This window comes from Pongo pygmaeus, chromosome 7 (assembly GCF_028885625.2).
Source record: "Pongo pygmaeus isolate AG05252 chromosome 7, NHGRI_mPonPyg2-v2.0_pri, whole genome shotgun sequence".
NCBI classification, from domain to species: Eukaryota; Metazoa; Chordata; class Mammalia; order Primates; family Hominidae; genus Pongo; species Pongo pygmaeus.
In genome coordinates this window covers 31,031,265-31,054,549 of record NC_072380.2, presented here as the reverse complement: position 1 = coordinate 31,054,549, position 23,285 = coordinate 31,031,265, and the positions used below count along the sequence as shown (strand labels likewise).

Here is a 23,285-nt window from a genome sequence, read left to right as displayed (position 1 = left end):
GGAAAACACATTGCCTGCCCTCAAATATCTCACAGGGAATTGAAGAAGACTCATAAGAAAATCAGTGATTGCAATGGAGAGTGTTAAATGCTTTAATAAAGAGTGGTAGGCACAGACACTACTGGATTACGAAGAAAATACGATTTATTGTCTACTTTGACTTATTAACTGGTGTGACCCCTATCTGAGACCTCATATGACAAAAAGATTGAAATATTCAGTAATTTTACCTTGGAGATGAGGTTGACAGATCAAAAACAAGGCATCCAGTTAAATTTGAATTTCAGCGAAATACTGCATGAAATATACTTAAAGTTAAAAACCGCAGTAGTTTTATTTACTTATTTATGGATCTGGTGGTCCTACATGAAGCCTGTCTCCTCAACCCTGAATTGTTTAAGAACCCCAGGTGGGTCTAATAAGTACCAAGGGACCAACTTTGCTTTCCAAAGGCTATGTGAAGTAAAAACAGGAGTGATCAATCTACTACCATACTGTCATTTTCTGTAGCTGGTATACTTGTTACTGCCATTCTCACTCCTGCCACTTCATTTTACCATTGAAACACAGTCCCTGCATTATCTCTGCACTCTTGCTTATGTTTATGGCAGAGCTATTGATCATCCAGCTTCCTGCAGAGGCCATAGAGATTCTTCTAGGGAGAAGAGTCTCTTTCCCCAAGCCTGTGTTTGTAAGGTTACAGCGCCATTGATTACCCATGCTGGAATGGCTGGTTTAGGAAGAGCTTCTGGATGCAGCCTGGGCTGAGTACCGATGCTGGCCACCATTGCCACACTCTCCCTGACTTCACAGTGTGCTCATTCATGGGGTTCCTTCGGGGAGACATACTGCCAGCTTTTCCCAGTGGGGACCATCTCAGTTCATCAGAGAAGTTTTAATTATGTTGACCCTAAAGTAGGTCAGTGCTTCCCTCTCTTTGCTCTCAGAAGCTCATTGGTTTGGCAGTAAATTTGCATATTTTCTCCCCAGTCTCAAGATTTCCACACCAACAGAGTATTGGGAGATGAAGCCATTTTCAAGTTGCAGAAAAGTTACCACTACAACCTTTCCCTAGGAAATAGGGTGCATATGTGCCTTTCAATTACGTAACTATTCAAGTGATTCTTTCTACATCACTTACTATACAGAGATGATGCTGGAAATGATTAAATGGTAGCTTTCTCATCAAAAAATTAATAATTAACCTCTCAATTGAAGATATCTTTTATTTGGATTTAAGTCAAGAGTATTTGCTGAGCAGCACTTTTTATGTGCCCAGCACTGCCTGGAACTACAGCAATTCGCTCAAAAAAATGTTGAAGACGTGATCTTGTGAAGGTTATAACATCACTAGGAGCTTAAAATTTGACAAATAAATTATCTGTGCTCTTAGAGTTTGATAAGAAAGTTGTTTATTCTTTTCACTTAGCATAGTACAGTGGGAAAAAAGTGAGGTTTAGAGTCAAAGCCCTTGGATTTGAGTTCTCATTCTACCATTTATTAGCTGTATGTACTTCAGAAATGATTTATCTGTGCTTCAGATTGTTCAACTGCAATACGAGATTAATGGCATTGTTCAGAATTGTTCTGAGGATTAAATGAGATATTAATTTCTTAATGTTTGGGTCTAATAGTCCAGATGACATCAACAATTGATATGAAAATTATGCTAATTTCTTTAATCAATTGAGGAGCCAATAGGTACTCTTTTCATTTGTATTGATAATTAGAGAGTACTGGTTTTAGTATTATTTGGTTAACAAAAGTATCCATACCTGCCAAAACACTAGAGGAAAGCAAAAGTAAATATAGCCCACATGACAAGAGATATAAAAGAAAAGAAACAGCAAAGATGCATTAAAAATAGCTAAACCAAGATGACTAATGTCAATGTCAGATATACCTATAAAAGCTTTTGCACTCCTGCTAAAAAAGAAATTAAGCCAGGCACGGTGGCTCATGCCCATTAGCCCAGCACTTTGGGAGGCTGAGGTGTGAGGATTGCTTGAGCCTAGGACTTCGAGACCAGCCTGGGCAACACAGGGAGACCTCATCTCTATTAAAAAAAAATTAGCTGAGTGTGGTGGTGCGTGCCTGTATTCCCAGCTACTGTGAGGCTGAGGCAGGAGGATGGCTTGAGCCCAGGAGTTCTAGGCTGCAGTGAGCTATGATCACACCACTGCACTCCAGCCTGGGTGACAGAGCAAGACTCTGTCTCAAAAAAAAAAAAAAGAAAGAAAAGAGATTAAAATGGAATAAATTTAATTGTACACTGTTCATTAGAAATACATGGAAACCAAATGGCATAGAAAAGTTAAAAGCAAAAGACTGGACAAAGAAACAAGAAGCAAATGCAAAGACAGAAGGGGGTAACAATAATAATTCGTTAAAGTAGAATTCAACAGAGGGAAAAGAACATTTAAAATCTGATAAAGGGATTCACTTTATTTTAATACAAGATCCAATATGCACAATACATAGTATTCATAAAGCTTTATGTACTAAATAATATAGGTATACATATATGAAAAAAGTGACTACAAATTTGAGGAGAAATGGACATTTGTCTAAGACTTAGAAAGATAAAAAGACAAAAATACGAAGTATGCCAAAAAAAAGTAAGATTTGAATGGTCTGAATAATGCAATCAATAAGACAGATATAATGTGTGTATGTTAAACTTTACATGCTACAGAAGGCAGCAAAAGAAAAAATTAAAAATGCAAATACAAATTATTTTTAAAAAACAATCGTGAAAATACTATTTATGAAAACTCATAGAATGAAGCCAATGTATGACCTCAGAGGTAGAGCTATAGTCTTAAAAATGTTTTGTTTTTTAAGAAATGAAAAAGAAAATAAAACATAAACTGGCCAATCAATTCAAGAAAATAATGCAATGAAACCACGTCTCTACTAAAAAAAAAAATACAAAAATTAGCTGGGTGTGGTGGCACATGCTTGTAATCCCAGCTACTTGGGAGGCTGAGGCAGAGAATCGCTTGAACCAGGAGGCAGAGGTTGCAGTGAGCCGAGATTCCACCATTGCACTCCAACCCGGGCAACAGGGCGAAACTCCGTCTCAAAAAGAAAAAAGTAAAGAATGCAAAAGAAGATGAACATAAGCCAATCAATTCAAGACAGTAATATAAGAATAAAGTAAATCTAAGAAAATGATAAGGGATAAAAAGTAATGTTTTAGAAAATAAATTGCAGATTATTATAGTTTTTGTTTCTTTTGGAATTTTAAAAAGAAAAGGATGGAGATAAAGGAAATAGTAAACTGAAGTTGTAGATTTGGTATAGTTTTATAGTGTTGTTCACAAGATACCTCTTTTTTTCAATTTTCTTGTGGCACTCGACCTTGATCCTTTTTTATTTATTTTTGAGAGTAACATCTAGTTTTCCCCTGCTGGTTATAAAGAAACACATGTTCATTGTAGATAATTTGGAAATTACAGAAAAGCATAAAGAAAAAATAAAAATTACCTAAAATCCTGTAACACACTGATGACAATTTTCTCTAAAAGATAACCACTATCCTGATTTTCATGAAAATCACTTCCTTGCTTTTCTCTATCCTTTAGACACATAAGCATGCATACTTACATACGAGTTTGGTTTTGTCTATTTTTAAACTATACAATTGGCAACTTACAATGTACATTCTCTTCTGTCTGACTTCTTTCCCTCAATATTGCTTAGGCAATCCATGCATGTTGTTGCATGTAACTGTAGTTTATTCTGTTTTCATTGCTATTAAATATTCCAATGAATGAATATGCTGCAATTTTTATTCAGGATATTCCAGTTGTTCCTAGTATTCTGCTATTATGAACAGTATTGCTATGAAATTTTTATACATGTCCCTTGGGTGTAAACTCCTAGGAGTACAATTGCTGAGTACCCTAATTCTTAAGTTGAAAAAGACAGATAATGGTCATGAAGAAGAAAATGAAAAATATGTAAATTTTGAACTTTCAATTTATTGTCAAAAATAGATTTTTTAAATTTTTTATTTTTAGACGAAGTCTCAGGCTGGAGTGCAGTGGTTTCACTGCAACCTCCGCCTCCCAGATTCAAGTGATTCTCCTGCCTCAGCCTCCCGAGTAGCTGGGATTACAGACACATGCCACCACACTCAGCTAATTTTTGTATTTTTAGTAGAGACGGGGTTTCGCCTTGTTGGCCAGGCTGGTCTCAAACTCCTGACCTCAAGTGATCCACCTGCTTCGGCCTCCCAAAGTGTTGGGATTACAGGGCGTGAGCCACCTTGCCCGACCAAAATAGGTTATTAAGAGGAATAATAAAATTTTATTTCACACACAGTGGAATTGGAACTTAAAATAAGTTTTTAAAATACCATTGGTTTATAGGAGCATAAACAGAAAACAGAAATTCCGACTGTGTTTTGGTGGGGTAGTGTCATTGATATTAGAATTTGATGATAGTTAAAGAACGTCTTTCCACTAAATTGAACTTACAATGAAAGAAACATTTTAGGCGGAGCGCAGTGGCTCACGCCTGTAATCCCAGCACTTTGGCAGGCCAAGGCAAGCGGATCACGAGGTCAGGAGACCGAGACTCATCCTGGCCAACATGGTGAAACCCCGTCTCTACTAAAAATACAAAAATTAGCTGGGCATGGCGGCGCGTGGCTGTAATCCTAGCTACTCGGGAGGCTGAGGCAGGAAAATCGCTTGAAGCTGGGAGGCGGAGGTTGCAGTGAGCCGAGATCGTGCCACTGCACTCCAGCCTGGCAACAGAGCCAGATTCCGTAAAAAAAAAAAAAAAAGGAAACAAACATTTTAATTCTCAGATTTACGGTATTCACAGATCCCTGAAGCTCCTCTTTCAATCCAGTTGTAAAATACATTTAAAACTTGCCTTATAGAAAGTGATTATTGGAAAATGGAATAGTGCATCTGTGTGTGTGTGTGTGCGTGCGCGTGCGTGTGAGAGACAGAGAGAGAGACAGAGACAGACAGACAGACAGACTCTCACTCCGTTGCCCAGGCTGGAGTGCAGTGTCATGAGCTTGGCTCACTGCAACCTCCGCCTCCTGGATTCAAGCAATTCTCTCGCCTCACCCTCCCGAGTAGCTGGGACTACAGGCACACGCCACCACACCTGGCTAATTTTTGCATTTTTTAGTAGAGACTGGGATTCGCCATGTTGGCCAGGCTGGTCTGGAACTCCTGACCTCAGGGTGATCTGCCCGTCTCGGCATTTCAGAGTGCTGGGATTACAGGCATGAGCCACCGTGCCCGGCCAAATACTGCGTCTTTTAAGCTGCCTGTCTCCATCGTTTTCACCCCTAAAGGATTCACCCACTGAAGGATGAAGTGACTCTCAGGCCTGCAATTGTAAAACTAAATCTGAGTGACTGGACTGGAAGACTTCGATTCTGTAATCTATATAGCCTCTGAATCAGGTTTTCATAAGCCGTGCTATGAAGTAGCATTAATTTTCTGAGTGCAAAGATTTTTTTTTTTTTTTTTTTTTGGCAGAGGAGGTCTCACTATGTTGCCCAGGCTGGTCTCAAACTCCTGAACACACCTTGGCCTCCCAAAGTGCTGAGATCACCGACCACCGCACCCGACCGAGTGAGTCTGGTAAAAATCTTCATGCTTTAGATCCCTGAAACTTGGATGTACTTGTTAGCGCCAAGCTGAAGCCTTAGCTAAGGGATTTGGCCATTAGCCGAGCAACACATAAAGTCCTCCCAGATCTTCTAAATCCTTTTGAATTAAATTAGAAAGCCATGACAAAATGATCGTTTTGTTGAAGGCCTACTCCGTGTACACGGAGTAGGCGCTGAACACACAGTTTGCTTCAGGACATGGAAAGGCTCTCAGGAGTCCGTTCCTGCGCGGGCCCCACCTACGGGCTTCGAGCTTCCACGTGCAGGGCCTCTGGCTCCGCCCCCGGCGCAGTGCGCAAGCGCCACTGCTTTCTGGGCTGCCTGCTCACTGCGCGCACCTCGCTGGGGGGTGCTGCTGTGTTCCTGAGGCTTCCAGGGAAGGCAGTGGGCGAAGTTCTGTACCGTGCTAAGATTGAGTCTGAGGAACTGACTGAGCAAAGAAGACAGCTCAAGGTTTGTGGGGAATGTGGTGGATGAGGAGAGGAGGGTTAGCAGCTAGTTAGGTGTGAGGTAAATTAAAATTAAGGAGTGAAGAATGTTAATTATGGGGAGTCTCAGACGCTACTCTTCTGGCTCGGGGCTTCCCGATTAAATTTTTTTTAAATAATAAATTTTTTTAAAATGTTAATTATCATTAATTCAGGGACTCTGGGGCCAAAGGTGGGCCTCCGAGGGCCAGGGCAGCCGACTCTACAGGTGAAATGTTGAGCTTTCCTCAGATGCGCGGGTTCCCGCGCTTTCGCTCTCCCTCTGCCCCCGCTGAGTCCCACGGAGCTGGCCCTGCGTCCTTGTTTGCAGCTGAGGAGAAATTCGCTGCTCTGAGGCAGCGAGAGGAGAGAGACCCACAACTTCGTGGTGGCCTCGGCCTCGCCCCGGCTCCCTGGAGGCGCAGTTTGTAGTCAGCAGAAGGCAGCGCGGAGCAGCCGCGTTGCGCAGGGCGCATGGGGATCTCCGTGGAGCGTGGGGATCTCCGTGGAGCGTGGGGATCTCCGTGGTGCGTGGGGATCTCCGCGGGGGCGGGGCTTAATGGAGGCCCCGCCCGCCCCGGGACCGCAACTCGGGACTCCTGTGGGACTCGCGACCCTGGAGCGCTAAGGCGGGGAACGCCGCCCGGGTGACTGGCAGTCCGCGCGCCTCGTCCTCCCCTGCAGAGCCCGCGCTCGGACCATGCCCGCCTGCGCCGGCTGTCTCGCTGCAGGAGCCGGTGGACGTGGGGGAGCCTCGGTAGGTGAGGGCGGCGCGGGGGTCGCTGGGCTCCGACGCGGGCGCCTGAGGGGAGCGTCCCCCGACTGCAGGGCGACTGGCGCGCCCGGGATGCGGTGCCGCGTGTCCCGGCGCTCTGTCCGTTGTAAGGCTGAGTGGAGGTTTTGCAGGGCTGCTTCGCCCTGGTGGCTCTTGGCTTCCTGGCTCGGCTCAGTGAAGGGAGTGAAACCCCTCGGGTCCCGGCGTGGTGCGCGTGCAGGAAGAGACTCCTGCCTCAGTTTCGTGCGAGCCGCGTCCCAAGCCCAGCCCTGCACAGATCCTTTCAGGCAGTTTCCATCCACTCCGCGCTCGGGGTTGAGTTTCCGCGTTTGGAATGCTCGGTTTGAGGCGCATGGCCACCGCGCTGGCTGTGTCGGGAGACAGTGCCCCGGGATGATGTTCGAGAAAGTGGAGAGGCTGAGGTCGCTGGCAACTCGGAGGCTTTTAAGATACCACGGTTCCCTTCAAGTTTAAAAATGGTGAGCTCCAAGTGCAGTGTGAAGCACCCCAACGCCCTAAGTGCACTGATTGATTGCTTTTTGGGGGTGATGGGTGAATATGGGACTGTTTCAAAGCATGAAGTAGAAGTGGTACCATTATTCGTTTGTTTTTGTTTTTGAATTTCCTTTTTGACGACTATGTGTGTTGGTGGAGAAGGAGTAGAAGTGATACAAGCTTTGGCGAGTGCGGTGGCTCAACGCCTGTAGTCCTAGCATTTTGGGAGGCCGAGGCGGGCGGATCACATGAGCCCAGGAGTTCGAAACCAGCCTGGGCAACATGGGGAAACCCCGTCCCTACAAAATAATAATAATAATAATAATAATACAAAAAAATACAAAAATTAGCCAGCGTGTTGCCACGCGCCTGTAATCTCAACTACTGGGGAGGCTGAGGCAGGAGAATCGCTTGAGTCTGGGAGTTTGAGGCTGCAGTGAACTGAGACTGCACCACTGCACTCCAGCCTGGGCGACAGAGCGAGACTCTGTCTTAAAAAAACAAAAATAAAGTGATACAAGCTTTAATTAAAATGTCGTTGAGTTCACATTGAGAAAATAGTTAAATTTATTGTATATTTTTGAAAGGTTTTAGGGTTCATCCAAAATATATCATCGCTGCTTGAAAGGGAAAGTTCGTTTTAACAGTTGAAGTTAAGGGAACTGGAGGAGTGAAATCAGTATTTAGAGATACTTTTAATGCTTTGTTATTGCTCACATTCTTAAAAGCCTTTAATTAAAAAACAAAACATAAATCTTTCTTTACCTTATTGCAAAGGTATTTTAAAATCTGAACCCTACCTAATCATAAAGATGTCAAAATTCGAGGGAGAGTGCTTAAGCATCAAACCTCATGTATGTTTTCTTTTTTAAATAAATTATTTGGATGAATGCCAAATAATGCCATGTACTCCTAGGACTTTGGGAGGCCAAGGTGGGAGATTGCTTGAGGCCAGGAGTTCAAGACCAGCCTGGGCAACATAGTCCCCGTCTCTACCAAAAAAAAAAAAAAAAAAAAAAGCCAGGCGTGGTGATGCAAGCCTTTGGTCCCCAGCTATTTGGGAGGCTGAAATGGGAAGATTGCTTGAGCACGGGTGGTCAAGGCTGCAGGAAACCGTTATCACATCACTGCACTCCTGGGCAACAGAGTCAGACTCTATGAATTCTATAAAAGAATTCATGGAACTACGCAAACATAAGAAATTACCTGTAGGAGTCTTATTGGCCAGTAGGAAGAAAGCATAAGAACTTCCACGGACACTTTTTGAAATTTTAATCCTAGCAGCTAGTGATAATTTCCGCTTTAGTATATGGCTTTAGTATGTTAAAAAAATGTTTTACAGAATCAGTGAAGTACAATTATAGTGCTTTTACTCAGTTTCAGGAGATGCGAAGGTCACTTTTTCTCCCAGCACACCTACTAGTGTACTTGAGCACTTTAAAGTTTTTTTTTTTTTTTAATTGTACTGAAGGATGATATACTGTACTGGATTACAAAATTTCTTTAAGTTAGAGAAAACAATCATGATTTTCACAATACCCAAAAATTTTGGAAAATTGGCAGTTATAATTTTTGGTAAATGTACTGCTTTGGTCTGCTTTTGCTATGTTCCTATTTCTCATTTATTTCAGAATAGCTTGGCTTCATGAAGGATGATAGAGGGGATTTGAAGTGCCTACATGTTATCCTGTTAGGTCTAATGGAATCTCATTAAATCTCCAACCCCTAAATGTGTTGCACAATTGGGATTAGTTTTTCTCTGAATCTATTAAATGTGATATCAAAAGTGAAAAATAACCTCGTCTTCTTTCCGTTTATATTTTGTTACTTATCTTTATCAAAGAGGAACTAATTTTTTTGTTCAATTAAGCATGTTTAAAATTGATGTTCTGTGGTGATTTACTCTTGCTTTGTAATAATACTTCCAAGCTTTATAAAGTTAGTCAAGTAGTAGGGCAAGATGATCAGAAATTAACTTTTCAGAAATAGCTCTATTTCACAAAGGGAGGTAAACTCACATGACAAACTAAGCAAAGTTCAGAAAATTTAAAACTTGTACGTAAATTTGATGATTGCTTTAATGAACAACTTTGCTTATTAGGATAGTCCCCGAAGTCTGGTAGCAATCCTATATCCTTGGAATGTGTAATCCACATAATGCAAAGCCTTTGTAATTACTGCCCTTTGAAAATAATGATAGCTAGCTGCTCCTGAGGGGGGAGTGTGGGGTGGGGGGTCTGTCTTTAATTACAGCAGCTGAGACTTTGGCACAGATGCAGTTACTGCTTTCACCAATGTGACTGAATACATGTGGACAATTAAATCCTTATCCAAACCGAGTTTTGCATAGCTCTGTTCGTGCCTATTAGATCCTAGGTATACAAAACATATTTTGATTTTTAAGGTTTATCTGAGGTTTAATTAAGCTACTGTAACTAAATTTGAAGATTTTTTAGGATAATGATTAATAACTGATTTGAGTATCTAGCTTGTCCTGATATAAATCTAAAACTACACACAATCACTCTTAATATGCCTCAAGGGGGAAACTGCCAATAAAGATAAAACTTCATTTCTTTTGTGTGTTTAAAAGTGTAAGCTTGTGAGCTCTGGTACATTTACAGGTTGCACAGCAAGACTTTAAGGGTGTGTGTGAGAGAGAATATGAATGCAGAAATGGCATTTTTATATTAAAACAGCAGGAACCATTGTAATCCAGTATTCTAGAGGGTTCTTAGGATACATGGACTTGTGTGATTACTTGAAGCCCCTAACTGTATGCAAAAATGTGTGGATTGTGTTAATTTTTGTTGAAGAAAAGATGTATGACTTCATCAGATTCTTTAAAGCATGTGAGACACCCCTCTTATCAAAAACAAAGTTAGCAGTAATATCGAGAGATGAACACACTTCAGTTTTATGAACTGAAGTAGCTAAATAGTGAAAGAGCTAGGATTCAAACATAGGTTTTTAACTGCCAATCCTTTGCTTCTTCTGTTAGTCCGCATTTATTGTACCTTGTAACCTCTTTTCTGGATGGGGCAGTGTTCTCCACTCTGTGGCTTACAGTAAAGCTTTGTTTAGAGAGAGACTTCAAGCTCATAGAAGCATTTAATGTAGGATCTTAGCAAGAACTATGAGCAAAAAAAATGAATTGTATGTAAAGGAGATATATAGGCAAATATTTTCTCGATATACATAGATGAAAACATTACTATAAATTTTGTGCCATTAATATAATAGAGCAAGTCAAAAGGGAGAAAGCATGCCAGCACAGTGGCTCACACCTGTAATGCTAGTAATTTGGGCTGCCGAGGCAGGAGGATCGCTTGAGTCCAGAAGTCGGAGACCACCCTTTGCAATATAGCAATGCCCTGCCTCTACAAAAAATTAAAAAATAGGATCAGGCACAGTGGCTCATGCCTGCAATTCCAGCACCTTAGAAGGCTGAGGTGGGAGGATCACTGGGACTCAGGAATTCAAGACCAGCCTGGGCAACGTAGTGAGACCCCCATCTCTACAAAAAATTTAAGTATTAATGTGATGCGGTGGCACATGCATGTAGTCCCAGCTCCTGGGTAGAGAGGGTAGGTTGCTGAGATGGGAGGATCACTTGAGCCTGAGAGGTCAAGGCTGCAGTGAGCCATCACTGTGCCTTTGTACATCAGCCTGGGCGATGAATTCTTTTATAGAATTCATAGAGTCTGACTCTGTTGCCCAGGAGTGCAGTGATGTGATCACGGTTTCCTGCAGCCTTGACGACCTGGGCTCAAGCAGTCTTCCCATTTTAGCCTCCCAAATAGCTGGGGACCAAAGGCTTGTGCCACCACGCTTGGCTTTTTTTTTTTTTTTTGGTGTAATTATATATAATTTATATATAAAGCTTATATATAATTTATATATACATTTTATATATAAATTAGCCAGGCATCCTGGCATGCGCCTATAGTCCTAGGTACTCAAGAGGCTGAGGTGGAAAGATCGCTTGAGCCCAGGAGTTCAAGCCTGCAGAAAACTGTACGCAAATTTTGAATATTATCCAGTCACCAGGAGAAATAAACTGGAGTACTGATCACAGCATTCTAGGCAGAGAAATGAACTTGAATCTTGTGATGCTGTCAGGCACACAATGAGCCATGATTGCACCACTGCACTCCACCCTCCAGCCTTGGCGACACAGCAAGATCTTGTCTTTAAATAAGGAAAAAGCTTTTATTAAATCAACAACAAATTCTTCGGTGGTATAATTACATAGGGTAATGGTGATTAGGAAAGTCTATAAACTCTTTGAGTTTAGAATGGTATTCTTACGAAGATTTATACAACCTTTACATCTGTGTGGTATGTTTTATGTAAAGTCACATTTGGCCAAGGAGTAAGAATCAGCTTAAGTGAACAGCAAAAGAAAAAAAATTGTTTTAAGTTCCTCAAATCCATTTTTCTCTCTAGAAAATGCAATTTTTTGTGTCTTTCAAGCACATGCTAATCAATAAAACCTAGTGTCTTTCTGTGCCTTGGTTTTTTCATATGTAAAATGGAAAATTTTCATAAGTAAAATGGGAAAATCTGCTTATAAATTATTTTGGTTGACTGTCTTCTGCAGTATTGTCTTTTTCATGGGTCTTTCAAGGCTGTTCCCCGCAGTTAAACCTAGTGTTTTAGTTTTTCCTAATGTATTACATTCTTGCTTATCCAAGGTACAAATATAAGCACTTTAATATATGCTTGTTCTCTCTCTTTTTTTTTTTTTCTTTTGAGATGGAGTCTCGATCTGTCACGGAGGCTGGAGTGCAGTGGCGCAATCTCGGCTCACCACAAGCTCCACCTCCTGGCTTCACATCACTCTCCTGCCTCAGCCTCCTGACTAGCTGGGATTACAAGTGCCTGCCACCACACCAGGCTAATTTTTTTGTGTTTTTGGTAGAGACGGGGTTTCACCATGTTAGCCAAGATGGTCTTGATCTCCTGACCTCATGATCCTCCCACCTCAGCCTTCCAAAGTGCTGGGATTACAGGCGTGAGCCACTGCGCCCAGCTGCTTGTTCTCTTTTAAGGCTAAAACAGAAACAAAGACTTCCCAGGTCAATAAATAATATAACTATTTGAAGAAGAATGGAGGAATGTTAGATGATTAACATTAAACTGTGAGGATTAAAATATTACACCTCTTTATTTGATTAAACGTACATTAATAATAATAGCCAACACTTACATAGCACTTTACCATAAATGAGTCACTGTTCTGTGTGTTGTAGTAATCAATATAGCAGAAGAGTGTTGATTAACTGAATTAATCTACTAAATACTGTTATTTGTTTCCCATTTTACATATGAAGAAACTGAGGCACAAAAGTATAGGTAATGGGTCTAACATTGCAGTCAGTAAGGGGCAGATAGAATTTGGGTTTTGGGGGTTTTCTTGTTTGTTTTGTTTTTTGAGACAGGGTGTCACTCTCACCCAGTCTGGAGTGCAGTGGCATGATCACAAGGCTCATTGCAACAGCCACCTTCTGAGCTCAAGCAATCCTCCCACCTCAGCATCCCGAGCAGCTGGGAGTACAGGTGTGCCACCATGCCCAGCCTTTTTTTTTTTTTTTTTTTTTTGTATTTTTTGTAAAGACAGGTTTTCGCCATGTTGCCCAGGCTTGTCTTGAACTCCTGAGCTCAAGTGATCCACTGGCCTCAGCCTCCCAAAATGCTGGGATTATAGGCGTGAGCCACAGACCAGGTGGTCTGGCTTCACCAAACTGCCACCAAAAATATTATCTCTTATCCATGGCATGAATAAGTCAAATAATTTTCTCTTAAAAATAATCTATCTGAATTATGCTAAATTTTTTAGAGGAAAATTATTTGGTACAAATTTGCAGTCTGAAAATTACTCTGTTTTGGTGATATTGTATTTAATATGACAATTCAAAAGTAGGACTAAAATTTTTAGTCTGACAAAGGAATAGCAGCATCCCAAGAGTTCATTCTCTGCCTAGAATGCTATGACCAGTACTACAGTTTATTTCTCCTGGGGACTCAATAATATTCAACTTTTGCCTACAGTTTGGTTTTTTTTTTTTTTTTTTTTTTTTGAAGTCTTTTTAAGTCTCCAGTTGGTCTATTTGGTATAATCCCCACCAGGTTTGTTGCAGTACTCTGACATTGCACAATCAAACAGTTTCTGAAGAATTTTTGAGCAGCCTGTGTGTTACTAAAGTCAGGTAGAATCTTAAAATGAATGTTAGAAGTAGACAAGTTATTTTAAAATTCATTCTTGATAGGGACATTAGTAAGAAGGCACATGAATTGCTAGTTGTTACCTTTGTTACCCCCACATTTAATATAAGTATCTAAAGAAAATGTTTAAGTGAACTCTTTCATGAGAAAGATGTATGATTAGATACATTTAGAAATTTATAATTGTGTATTAGTGTTTTTCTGGGCATAACTCCATTACAGTATTAGGTAACTTGTTTTAACTTTATCTAGCAACACATTTTTTTAATTTTAGGTTCAGCAGATCATAAAAGGTGAATAATGGTCAGCAGCTATGTTTTTCATACTAAAATGTGGAAAATAAAGCTGTTGACTTCTTTGAATTAACACAGAAAGATAGTTTAATGTTTTAAAATGGGAGGAATATTTTATATGGCAAGATGACTTCATGCACACCTCATTGACATTAAAAGAGAAGCTGAGGAATACTTGTGGTTTTTAACCGGAAAACAACTCACAGGGGGAGGAAAAGTTGATTCAGTATTGGTCAATCCTAGTTAGAAATTTATGAATTTCTAGTTAAAAATGTATTACCTAATAGCTATTTTCCTACATTAATCAAGATGAATTGTGTGAATATTTAGTTATGACCAATTTCAGGGTTTAAATAAGGTCCTTTTTTTTTTTTTTTTTGAGACAGAGTCTCACTCTGTCACCAAGGCTGGAGTGAAGTGGCACCATGTTGGCTCACTGCAACCTCCATCTCCCGGGTTCAAGCAATTCTCCTGCCTCAGCTTCCTGAGTAGCTGGGATTACAGGCGCCCACCACCACACCTGGCTAGTTTTTATATTTTTAGTAGAGATGGGGTTTCCCCGTGTTGGCCAGGCTGGTCTCGAACTCCTGACCTCAGTTGATCCACCCACCGGAGCCTCCCAAAGTGGTGGGATTACAGGCGTGAGCCACTGCGTCCAGCCTAAATAAGTTTGTTTTATTATTCTTTCCTTTCGAAGACTTGTATGTTATTAATTCCCTTGAAAATTGTGTCATTATCTTTAAGCATCTGATTATTTCTTTGTATTTCCCTAATGTCTTTTAAAAAGCCTCATAACCATAATAGATTAGTAACTAATCCCTGTGCTTTTATGACAATTCCCAACTTCTTTTGCATATAATTTCCATCTGTTTGAGCAGAGAATGCACTCAGTTTGGGGTTGTACATGATTGATCTATCCTCATCTTTCACAACCTATTAGCACAGTCATCTTCCATATTTCATACCCTTCTAACACCATATCTGATTTCAGGGACCTTGGCAAGGTAATTATCTCTCTGTTTATATCTGCATAGGGAAGACAAGTGGCTTTAAGCAGGCAAAGTGGTGACTTTTTTGCCATTCTCAGTTGTTTTTCGCTATCAGTAACACAGAGGATGGCATTTGTTATATTTAATGCTTGGGCTGAAAAAAGAATGCTGATTTGTGGAAGGATAGGTAATCCAGGTAATCTTCCTTGTGGAATAAGATGCAAGTTATCCTGTGCTAGCTCACTTTCTGGTAGATTGGATCTATTTCAGTCAAGCTAGTCAGAATGTGTCATTTTTGAGAAAGCCGAAGGAAGGACTAGGACTGAAGGATTGATTCAGTGAAAAGTTGAGCTGTTTCTCACCTTTCTCTGCAGCCAGGATGACCTTGGCCTTTTTGTGGAACTCAATCTATTTGTACTGCAGCTCCTAGACTCCAAAGGGAAAGAAACCAAGGGAGTCCTAACCCCTGGGGGCCCCTTAACTTTGATTTTTCCCCATGATGAAAAGCAGCTGGACTGGAAGTACTCCTCCCCATAGCCTGGGCTCTTGGGACAGTCTTTTAAACATGTAAATTATTTTTAAGTCTGCTCTCATTTGACTATATAATTAGATAGATACAGGATCCTCCTTGGGCCTAGAGGAGAGCCTGCCACAAATTTTTAGAGAAATACATCCATACAGCATAGGTCATTAAAACAAGAGTATAATTTGAGTCATCACAAAATCATGGAAATCTTTGAGTGCCAGTTTTGGCTTCTAGTTTGGGAAACCCTTCACATTGGAGGTTGGTTGATTCAGCATAGACTATGTAATATGCATTATCAAAATAAAATAGTTTAACCACATAGTTTAAAAGCATAATCCCTCTCTTGCCTTTTCACTGAGGGGCAACAGACAAAGTCTGTGCAATAAATATGAACACCTTGAGAAATGTACTGGTAATCTTCAGACAATTCCTTCCTGGAATACTTAAATTCTACTGTGCTTCGTCACCTAGATTGGTGGTTCTCAAACTGTGGTCTCTCTTCACTTTCAATGTCACCTAGGAATTTATGAGAAATAAAAATTCTTGGGCCTTAAACATACAGAATTAGAAACTCTGGAGGTGGGACCCAGTAATCTGTATTTTAATAAGCCCTCTAGGTGATTCTGATACACACTGAAGTTGGAGAATCACCAATCCCTTTGATCATCAAGGATGAACCATAGTTTTTTGCTTTGCTGGTCTGTTACTTCACTATAAATATTTTATTGCCCATGTGGATATTACTGCATGTGTATACCAGGAATTGGCAACCTGTGTTGTTAGTACTACATTGAATGATACCCAAGTTAAAATTGTTAGTGACCTTCCGGTTCTTTTCTACTTCCTTGTCTTCCTTCTTGCAGAGTGCCTGAAACAAGGTAGCCACTGGATAATTTGTTAATTGAATGCCTACCTTCCCCCCTTCCTGCCCTCCCCCTGCAAAAAGCAAAATAACGTTTTCGTTTATCTTTTGGTTTCTTCCTCTGCAGGAGCTTTAAGCCTGAAAGTGAAGTTCCCAGTTGCAAGTATTTCTTTTTCCTAATAGTGACTCTGGCTAAAAGAGATTCCTGATACATGAAGGAAAAAAAAAAAAAAAAGAAGGAAAAAGAAAAAATAGTTCTTATATACCTGATTAGATGCCTTCCTCAGAATTATCTTAGACCAGCGAATCTCAAACTTATCTTACATCAGAATCACCTGGAGAACTTGTCAAACCACAGATTTCTGGGCCCAGCCTCTAGATTCATTCAGTAGGTCTGGGATGAAGCCAGAGGATTTGCATTGCCAACAAGTTCCCAGGTTGTGCTGATGCTGCTGATCTAGGGACCACAGTTTGAGAACCACTTCCCCTAGTTCACTAGACCAGAAATACAGGTAATTTCATGATGTGCTTGTTAGGGGTCCCCCAGCTTGTGTAGCCAGTGATCTATAATTAGGAAGTGTAGGACATGCCCAGATGACAAACTTTGTTAAGTAGTAGTTTTTTCTAGCTCTGTGCCTTTCCATATTCCAGAAGTTAAGATCTTCTCTTTCAACATAAGACTTTTTTCAGACTTTGAAAACTTACTCAGACTTACTTGTCTAAATAATTGAGGTTGAGTGGAATAGATTTTTACCCAACTCTTACCACACTGATTACTTCATTTCTCTGCTTCTGTTTCTTTTTATTTCAAGCTTAATTTTTCCAATATTATTATATACTCAAACATACGTTGCTTAAGTTGATATTGTTTATCTGTTATCTGTACTCCCATACAATTTCCTGAAGAATGGGAAATGGGCATTTCTTCTGGATTTTTTCTCACAGCTAAACACAGTTGTTACAGACTTGACTCCTTGTCACTTGAATTCTTATTATAAAACACATCCTTAGAATCTCCTGAAACAGAGTTAGAAAACAGATGAAACTGAGGCCTTTTTTCCAAACTCTTTTGTAAGCCTTTTTTTCTTGCTAAACAAGTGGTTTTAAGGAGGAAAAATTGAAATATTAATCAATACAGAATTCTTGTATTTAATAGGAACTTTAGTTAAATATTTTCAACCATACCTATGCAAACACTATATTCCTGTGCAGATTAATATTCTGCAGATTAAATTTATAGGTACTCTACTAGATAGCTTCTGGTAGAGAAAAAAGCTATTGAAGACCATTTTGGTTTTTCTTTTTCTTTTTTTGTTTGTTTGTTTATTTTGAGACAGGCTCTTATTCTGTCAACCAGGCTGGAGTGCAATGGCGCAAACACAACTCATTGCAGCCTTGACTTCCTGGGCTCAAGTTATCCTCGCACCTCAGCCTCCTGAGTAGCTGGGACTACAGGCATGCCTGGCTAATTTTTTAATTTTTTGGTCCCACTATGTTGCCCAAGCTGGTCTCAAACTCCTGACCTCAAGCAAGCCTCCTGCCTTGGCCTCCCAAAGTGCTGGGATTACAGGTGTGAGCCACCATGCCCAGCCCTAGTTTTTCTTTTTCATGGAATATCACCCATGAATTGTAGAAAGGTTTACCAAATCAGTACCTTCTTTGTTAAAACCTGTGATTGGTGTGGTTCTGTAATTTCAGTGTCCTGTAGCCAACTTTTCTTTTTCCTATTGCAGAGATTTTGTATGCCACTCTTTTGCCATTCCAGAAAGTCTGGAACAGCTATGTGCAAGTGTCTTTGTGTTGACATCCTCCCTTGAGAACTTTCATGATCAAATTAAGACAGTTGGTAACATCTTCATGCATATTTCCTTTCTTATACGTGACAGTTGTGTTAACTTACAAGTTTGGTTCAGATTCTTATTAATGTACTAACCTAAAAACTATCTTTCAACTTACTATAATTACAGTAGACAGAAATGTCATCAGTCATCAGTTTTCACATACACATATTACTCATATAATTGTTGCTAAATATTTCATGTTACTACTGATATCCTTATGTGAATGCTGGTGAGAGAGATGGATCATCACTATCACAGTACTCAGAATTTCTGGTTCCCAAATTATTTGACATTTTATTTTTATATGCAAGTCTCTCATTTTAATTACCCTGATATTGCATGGCTATATTTGTCCCTGATTATTTCTTTTTATTCTCTACGTTTACTTCTTTGGGTCTCTTAGACAATGACACTTAATTAAAGCACTTGAGTAAAATATACACAAACCAGTAAGTCAGTAAAGGATAAAATGTTCTTTTATTTATATGATGAGTTCTAAAATATTTTCAAAGACCAATCTACAGTGTCAGCTTTAAATACCTTTTGACCTTTTTTTGGATGCTTAACTTGGAGAAAAGAAAAAAGATCTAGAATTTGGAGTAAATCTCAAATTTTGCTAAATGTTTCACCAATAAAAGTTATCTTTTCTTGAAAATGCATAGCATTTTAAATATATTAGTACCATATAGAGATATACCTTATAATCAGTAGTATTATCTTGAAATCAAGAAATAAGTTAAAAGTTGTCTAGCTTCACAGGAACATGAAAGCTCATTATAATAGGCCATTAGGATTTGGGCTAATTATAGTTTTGTTGTCTCCATGGTGCATACGGTCAGAGTTAGGGTTTAAATGCCTCTAGAAGGAAATATAAGAATGGAGTTGGGGCCAGGTGCGGTGGCTTACGCTTGTAATCCCAGCACTTTGGGAGGCTGAGGCGGACAGATCACTGGATGTCAGGTGTTCAAGACATGGTGAAACGCCATCTCTACTAGAAATACAAGAATTAGCCAGGCATAGTGGCACATGCCTGTAATCCCAGCTACTCGGGAGGCTGAAGCAGGAGAATCCCTTGAACCCAGGAGGCGGAGGTTGCAGTGAGCCGTGAGCCAAAATCATACCACTGCACTCCAACCTGGGCGATAGAGTGAGTGAGACTGTCTCACACACACACACACACACACACACACACAAAAAGAACGGAGTTTGAATAGTGTAGTGGTTTAGGTCCATACTTAAGCGTCAAGCCTGGACTTGAAAACCAACTTACCAGTTTGGTTACCTCAGATAAGTTTCTTAAACTTTCTGAGTCTGTTGTTCTCATCTGAAAATGAGAGCAATACCATCAGTCTGTGAAGATAAAATGAGATATTATATGTAAGCTACCTATACTGTGCGTAGCATGTATCATAACTGCAGTGATTGACTAAAAATCAATGTTTTGTGCTGTATGTAAAAACACTAGAGTAAGCTCATGTGCTGCGTTACAGGTGGTTTTCCCAACTAGAGCTGCGTGAGATGGGTGAGCTGACATTGGGACTCTGGATAGCAGATGAGAATGTACTGAAGGGAAGAAAAAGAGAAAAGCTTATTGAGAAAAGAGGAGGGAAAGAAAAGGGAGGAATGGAAAGGCTTGAGAGAAGGAACTGAGATATGCAGAAAACAGACAGCTCCCTCCGCCAGAATGAAACAGGAGTGAAAGGGAGACAGAAATCAGGAGGAAAAAAATTAATAGAGAAGACAATGAAGAGATAATTATTGGGCTGGGGGAGCTTCTGATCATAATTCTCTACATGTTTCTGTTTTTATTTTTATTTTGTAGATGTTCCCTTATCAGTTATCATGTATGGACTGAGTACTGATTGTAACTGTGTGATGCTGGATGCCATTGAAGAGTGGTAAGTATTTCAAATAATGGCTTTGTTACTGCTTTATTTATAACTTGTTGATTTATTTTAACTACTTTACAATTGATTTATAAATAATTTGGCAATAAGATAGATGAAGAGTGTCTTTTATCACACATTGGAATACTTTAAAGTATGTAAATAATTATTCTTGATGATAATAGTTATTGGGTACTGTCTTAATCTACTCGGGCCACTACAACGTAATATAAACTGGGTAACTCATAAACAACATAAATTTATTTTTCACAGTTCTGGAAGCAGAGAAGTCCAAGATCAAGGTGCTGGCAGATTCAGTGTCTGGGATGACGGGTGCTTTCTCATAGGTGGTGCATTTTCATTGTGTTATTGCGTGGTGGAAGGAGGTAGCTAGCTCCCTTGAGGGTCTTTAATAAGTATGCTAATCCCATTCATGAGGGATCTGTTCTCAAGACTTAATCATCTCCAAAGGCCTCACCTCTTAATACCATCACTCTGATGTTTAGGTTTCAACATGTGAGTTTCGGGGGCATGAGCATTCAGACCATAGCAGGTATTTATTTTATAAGGAAGTATACTTTGTGCTGGAGATAGAAACATGGGTAAATTGTAGTCCAGTGGAGAATATTGTCCCGTACATAATTGACCTTAATTTAGGGTAAGTATTGACACTTTCAATAACTAATTTGAAGGTCAGGCCAATATGCAAATATTGCTTAGAACATTTGTGGTATTCAAGGTTTGGAATTACTTTTTGAACCAATACATAAGCAGGGCAAGAAAATGAGGCCCAGCTTAGTGGCTCATGCCAGTAATCCCAGCACTTGAGAGGCAGAGGCAGGAGGATTGCTTGAAGTGAGGAGTTTGAGACTAGCCTGGGCAACATAGCAAGACCTTGTCTCTCAAAAAATAAAATAAAAAATTAGTCTGGTGAGGTGGCATGTGCTTGCAATCCTAGCTACTTAGGAGGCTGAGGCAGAAGGATCGCTTGAGCCCAGGAATTCAAGGTTACAATGAACTGTAATTGTACCTCTGCACTCCAGCCTGGGTGTCAGAGTGAGATCTTGACTCTTAAAAGAGAATTAGTTGCTTTTTAGACAGATTCTTAAAATTTTTATATTTTTAGTCAAAAGTGGTTTTGTCACATTTGGTTACCCACATATTAATCATATGGGTTTTAAATGATTTTAGGTTGATTCTAAAGTGAAATTCACTCTCAGCAGATGGGAATTGGACCCACTATTGACATTTAAAAAGCAAAAATACCATAGTCATGGAAGGAAATACTCTAGGCAAATAAATGTTCTAAGTAATTGGAAAGGTAGAGGAGGAATTTGGACTGTTTAATGTAATGAGGCTATCCAACTTTTAAGGCATTGGCTTGCATACAGTGTACAATTTCTTGCATATGCCTATATGTGGAACCGCAGAGAAAATATAGATAAATAGAGCCTGAAAGTGGTAGGAAGAGGGATAGGTGTTAGGAGGAGGCAAAACATTTTACAGTTTACAATACAACTTTAAGCCTTACCAAAACACAAATGAGGAAAGTAAAGCTTAGGAGCAGACATCTAGTGAGTGGCAGAATCAGGACAAGATACCTACGTCTGCCGACTTCTTGTACAGAATACTTTGTTATTTCATAAATCCTTTCAAAAAAATTTTTTTCAACCCGATTTTGTAAAGACAGTTTGGAAGGGAAGTGAAAGGTTGGTTTGTTAAATCACAAGGGTGTGAATTTCCTAGCCAGGTTATCTTTAGCTACTTGTCACTGGTTGGCCCTGAGAATTTAGATACTCTCTCACCACCCCCCATATTTTAAATGGTCACTATGATCAGTTCTAGACTTTTTTGCATTGGGAGGAAAAATTGCTTTCAGTCTTAGAGTCTTCAAAACAAATCTGGAAGAGGCTTTATTTGTTAGCACTTCATAATATATTTATTACTTTTATCCAGATACTAAGATTTTATTCTTCCCAAATAATTTAAATTACTATAGTTTTACTATAAATTTTTAAGGGTTTAGAGATGTGTAGTGCATTCTAATGTATGAGGCTTTCTTTTGATACTGCATATCTTTCTGAGGAAGTGGTCAATATGGGCACTGATTCTGAGAAGCACACAGGTTCTGCTTATCTAAATCTTTTAAACCTAAGTAAAACAAATATCAACAGAATGGGGGCATTCTTTTGGGGAGTTATGTTGACTTTTTTTTTTTAATCGTGTGTTTCTGGTAGTGAGCTGAGGTAACTACTGGAATTATTATGTAGTTGCTATAAGCCTTTGTCTCTGGATCACACTAATACCCTCTAAGGAAGTGGACTGAATAGATGGTTCATCTTCTCCAACAGAATTTGGTAATCTCTTTCTAAAAGACTCTGAGATTTGGCAGTGGCAAAGTAAACAAGATGAGTGAAAATAAATGAAAAATGGCCTAAGTCCTAATAACCATTTTAAATAAAATTAAAAGTGTGATAAAACTACTGCCATGCATTCTTTGCTCTTTTGCTTCTAGTTTTCTATTCATTTAATATAAAGAGGATGGAGATAACCCAGAAACACTTTTTTAAATAATTTCTACCTCATATGTATAAGATTGAGGGGAAGTTTAAAAAAACTTTATGGGTCGTCATTGTCCTGCATTTAGGCATTCCAGATGTTCCACTCTTTTCCTAAGTTCCAAGGTACCAATAGTCAAACTTCACATTAAAGGATTTGAGAAAAAAAGAAAGATAGAACTTCACAAGTCACTGTGATGATATTGAACTTTATTTAAATGTATGTGTTTGGCCAGGCACGGTAGCTCACACCTATAATCTCAGCACTTTGGGAGGCCAAGGTGGGTGGATCACAAGGTCAGGAGATCGAGATCATCCTGGCCAACATGGTGAAACCCCGTCTCTACTAAAATACAAAAAATTAGCCAGGTGTGGTGGCAGACACCTGTAGTCCCAGCCACTTGGGAGGCTGAGGCAGGGGAATTGCTTGAACCTGAGAGGCAGAGGTTACAGTGAGCTGAGATCGCACCACTGCACTTCAGCCTGGGGACACAGTGAGACTCTGTCTCAAAAAAAAAAAAGTGTTTAAAAAGTGTTGACATGTAAACCCTTGAATAACCTATACATTTACCTAATGGAATGTCACATGATGGCTTCATAGGTGTTTGAGTCTGAGCTCCGTTTAAAAATATATATATATATCTAATGCTTAACCAGATACTCATGCCTTAATTGGCTGAGAAAGGTCAGCAACGTTCTTTTAAGTCCAATAAGAGGATTG

The 23,285-nt window shown here is 39.7% G+C and overlaps 1 protein-coding gene across 3 annotated transcripts in view; it reads left to right on the top strand.

Annotated features, from left to right (window-relative positions):
- The first annotated feature begins 5,918 nt into the window (after window positions 1-5,918).
- Window positions 5,919-23,285, top strand: part of TEX15 (testis expressed 15, meiosis and synapsis associated) — an 84,537-nt gene continuing 67,170 nt past the window's right edge. Inside the window, exons 1-2 of one of the 3 annotated variants that reach the window (XM_054497926.2) lie at window positions 5,919-6,097; window positions 19,943-20,018. The gene's annotated coding sequence lies outside the window, so the exon portion shown is untranslated. Of the gene's footprint in view, window positions 6,098-6,655; window positions 6,869-6,980; window positions 7,366-19,942; window positions 20,019-23,285 lie in introns of those variants that run through there. The other 2 variants (XM_063668603.1, XM_054497927.2) reach the window with 2 other exon arrangements.